The sequence below is a fragment of the Zingiber officinale genome, chromosome 10B (assembly GCF_018446385.1).
Source record: "Zingiber officinale cultivar Zhangliang chromosome 10B, Zo_v1.1, whole genome shotgun sequence".
Classification (NCBI taxonomy): Eukaryota; Viridiplantae; Streptophyta; class Magnoliopsida; order Zingiberales; family Zingiberaceae; genus Zingiber; species Zingiber officinale.
Window position 1 is genome coordinate 22,097,863 of NC_056005.1, and position 4,746 is coordinate 22,102,608.

Below are 4,746 nucleotides of genomic sequence, written 5' to 3' on the forward strand. Positions count from 1 at the left end.
ACATGATTACTATTTTGATCTACCTATATATATGGTTTTCGAACTCTCACAAATAGTTATGTGAATTCAGTATAGCTTTAGCATTAGTTAGAATTAGCTCAGCTCAGTTTTTGTATCAGTTTAGTTCCTGTGATACTATATGATAGTTTATGTTAACACTTGTTGCCATGACTAGTTTGTTTGTATGTCATGCCATGTTTTCACCTGTTTAGCATATATTTCAAATAACATGTTTTAAAAACATAAACTGCATCGTATGCATGTTTTAGTGAGGTAGATGGTTTCTTACTAAGCTCTCAAGCTTACAGATACTCTTTTCCTTATACTGCAGATAAAGGTAAAGGAAAAATGGACTAGCGGAGGCTGGAGGTCAATGCAATGATGAAGATGTGTGTGGATGGAACCTGGAATAAAGACCTTGGGGAAACTAGAAATAAATCTGAAACCTTAGCATTTTATTAAGTTGTTACTTTCCTCATTTCAGTTATTTTAATGTTTGAATCATGAAAGGCTTGGTTAGATTGTTAGTGCTCATGCTTAGAATGTCAGTTAATCGTTATTAGCATGTTTATAACCATGTTAGAACTTGTATATGTGAATTTGGCACGAAATAGTGCTGAAATCAGACTTCTGGCACGAAATCAGAAACCCCAATCGATCGGTCGATCGATTGGAGGCTTCTCAATCGATCAGCCGATCGATTGAGAAGCTCGTACCGCGAACAGAAAGCTTCTGGATCGATCAGCCGATCGATCCGGATGCAGTCCGTCGCGAACAGAAGGCCCTGGGATTGATCGCGAGATCGATCAAGGGAATTAGCCTCGCGAACAGAGAGCTCCCGAATCGATTCTTGGATCGATTGATTAGCCTGGATCGATCAGCCGATCGATCCAGAATATTGCCCTGAGCATAGTAGCGTGCTGGATCGATCACTAGATCGATCCAACCCAAGTTCCGCATACAATAGCATGCTGGATCGATCACTGGATCGATTAGACCATTCCAATCGATCCATGGATCGATTGGGAGGCCTGACAACAGCCGGAAGACCCTTAGTTCAGTTCCTTGACCATGGGGGATGTAAAATATGTCATGAATAGTTTAGATTACACCCCTTAGCACATATAGAATAAAGAAATGATAAGAGCTTAGCAAAGTTTTAATTAGCACAGCTTCCGCATCTAGGTTTAGTGATGGTCATGGATATAGTTTAGCACAGCATAATGTGACGGTCCGGCCTTACAACTTAGTTAGTAGAAGGCGGGTCGTTACAATATTACTTAGTATTATTGAAACTATGAGTTGCATCAATTTATAACATGATTACTTATCTTCTAGGGTAAACCGGTTGCATTGACATTGGGTTCTAAGAGCAATATTGTTGCCTATGGTACAATTGTTCATGTCAATTTGGTTGGTAAATTACTTCATGGTGTTCCATTACCCATTAATTTTATGCGTGTCTCCATTGATAAGGCTGTGGATGAATTAGCATAATTGCCATGTCCAATTCCAAATCAATGTGATATAATTGGTTATGCTATTGGAACACATGTGGGATGGTCGGCTAACTTGGTAGTTATGCAAGATGAGGTAAATGTCATATTATATTTATAGTTAAATTGTCCAACAAAGATTAGTGTTTCACCTAACATGTGTACATTTGTAATTTTTAGAATCCTCAAAGGAAAAGAAGTGTTGTCCAAAGAAATAACCCAATTATTTCATCAAGTGTGCCAAGGTCATTGCATCTACTGTATTGTTATTGTAACCATGCTCTAAATGATGAAACAAATATATCAATGATTTGTGAGGAGGGTTTCTTTGACGATCAATATGAAATCCTTGTGCACCTTGAAGATATCATTCCTTTTTATCATTTGGATCCCATAATTGCAAATTGTATAGTAATTTACATGTGGTAAGTCTTCTTATTCTATTTGTTTACCATATAAATTGTATAAACTTTATTAATTTAGCATTGTAACATTCTTCATTTTGAAATGGTAGGCATCTTTATAAAAAGCTGAAAACATATAACAATGTCCACAAAATTAGATTTGTGAATCCACACATTATCCCATATGTGCCATGTGTGACTCGACTGGACAAAAACAGCAAATTCGAGCACTTGAATGAAAGAGCTAGTGTTTTGGCAGATAAGCTGAGTCAAGCATCAAGAAATCAACTTGTTTTGGTGCCACATAATGTTGGGTAAGTAAGACTTATAATATCAGTTTTAATTTATTGTTTCGAGAAATATGCATGCAATAATTATGTGATTTGTGCATAGTTATCATTGGATTCTCACTGTCATTGATCCATATAAGGAGACAGTTTATTTGTTGGATTCGCTTAGTCATCACATTCGTGACGAGGATTGGAAATACGTAGTAGATATGTGAGTACATTTTTTAATTTTATTAAGCATTTTTTTAATCAGTAAAACTCTCATATGTCCATTCTTATTGATGTATAAAGGAGCATAAGATTGTTTAATTCAAACAAGGCAAAAAAAGGGAAAAAACATGTTACATGGGAAGGAGTAAAGGTATGCATGTCTACTTATGATTAAATTATAAACAATTAAACATGTATATTAGACATTTACAATTTGTTTTTAACATAGGGTCTTCGCCAACCAGATGCGAAACAGTGTGGTTTTTATGTGATGAGATATATGAGAGATATTATTGAAGAATTGGCAACTATCGAGAGAGATTCACTTCGATCAATAGTAATATTTGACATTCAATTCTCAATCTTCTCAAATATTTGTGTGTTTATCATTTTACACTTATCTTCTTTTGATTGTTTTTTACTAATCTAATCTATGTCTTTGTTCACAGTTCATCAAACCCCAGTACTCTAGAGAAGAAATTGATGAAGTGCGTTCCGAGTGGGCAGAATGCATACAAGACTATATTTATGACTAGGTATTTAAAATCATACAATGACTTGATCTATTCGGAAAGTATTTACATATAATGCAAATTACATAATCTGATCCTAACAGATATGCCCCTGGAAACATCATGATTATTAAAACTTTAGTGTGTAGGACATCCAGGTAGAACATCTCTATTTTATTATTATTCTTATACTGGAATGCATGAAATGTTTTTCAACATCTTAAGATTTTGAGATGTTCAAACATATATATCATTTGCTGGTAAACACATTTCTGTAGGACTAACACACTTGTCAGATTATGATGAACTGATTAACTTTGAGCATCATGAATTGTTTCCTTTCTTAATGGACAGTTTTCTGCAGACTATGATTTACACGTAAAGGAGGTGAGCTAGATAAATATTTTGAGCAGTTACCTGATTTATGAACATGATAATACATGGGGAAAATGTAGGAGCAAGACCAATTTAATTAATAGTATTGAGATTCTTGTTTTCTTTGGGAATGAAAATGGTTCCTCAATCAAACAAAATTGAAAATATTTGGAATTTGCAATTTGTTGGACATGATGAATGGTTGGAATGGGTTTAAGTTGGTTGGAAATAACTTACACTTTGTTGAGAATTACAATGACCAAGTTCATTCACATAGTTGTTTCGACTTACTTATGGCAAACCAAACCAAACCAATTTAGCAATCACTATATGCAAGATACACCAACTATCTAGACTTACCTAGAGTTGCTATGATCTGACTGTTTTTTTCTTCCCAATGTATTCTGCTGTAACGACCACCCTTCTTACTACTACTCTCTAAGGGCGACCATTACCTATCTATACTCTACTTACTAGTGTCACTGACGCTATTATTAGAGTCAGTTAGATTTATCACGGTTCAGAGGAATTCCTACCGAAAAATTTCGGCAGAGTCTCCCCTGTACCGGTGACCAAATCCATAATACAAACAATCTATACTCAGCCACAGGCGGCTGGAACATATATTTTCACAACCACACAGCAATAATACACACTATAACTAAAAGAAAGCTATTCTAGCAATAGTAACCAAGCATAACTCCAACAGTAGGACATATCAAGCTACAAATACGAATTAAACTTCATTACAATCTCAACTTCATAATAGCATTTAAGAAGAAAACTAAAAACATAAACTGAAACTCTAAACAGGTAGGTCCTGAAAATTTGCTAGCGAACTCTGGATCTCTCCATAGTTCAGTCACCACACACATCCATCATCACCACCACCCTGTCGCCTCCCTTCATATCTTAGCTTTTCCTTTATCTGCAGTAGGAGGAAAAAGAAAAGTATCTATAAGCGAAAACGCTTAGTAAGTACTAATCTATCTCACAAAACTCGAAAAGCATAAATGAAATGCATAAGTGCTGAAACTGAAATAAGAATACAGCTATCTGCATGTGCTCATGGTATACAGAAAATGAACAGAATACAAATCATACTCAGTATCAAGCAAGATAACAAGAAACTAACAATGTAAACTTAGAATCAAAGAAACTAACCATTCTTATCTATTCTAAGCTTGGAACTTATTTCATTTCTTGTATCCTTGTGTTAGAAATTAATCTTTTAATTTCTATCTTTTACTTTCTTCTTCTTTCTTTCTTTCTTCACTTTACTTCTTTACTTTTCTATACTTTGGGCCCAGGCTTAGTACCATCTCATGCGCGTTCCCTAATAGGTTGGGGTTGCGAGCCACCAATCCTAAAAGAGCAGACCTCGGTCTACCAGGGCCAAGACCTCGGAAATGGTCACCTGGATTTGTTTAACGACAAGCTCTTGGATGTCGGGTACTAG

At 35.4% G+C, this 4,746-nt stretch overlaps 1 long non-coding RNA gene across 1 annotated transcript; it reads left to right on the forward strand.

The window, feature by feature from the left end:
• The first annotated feature begins 2,654 nt into the window (after positions 1 to 2,654).
• On the forward strand, positions 2,655 to 2,936 carry LOC122029325. Its single transcript, XR_006125009.1, has 2 exons — positions 2,655 to 2,737; positions 2,850 to 2,936. It is a non-coding gene; the product is annotated as an uncharacterized LOC122029325 (long non-coding RNA).
• Positions 2,937 to 4,746: the final 1,810 nt, after the last annotated feature.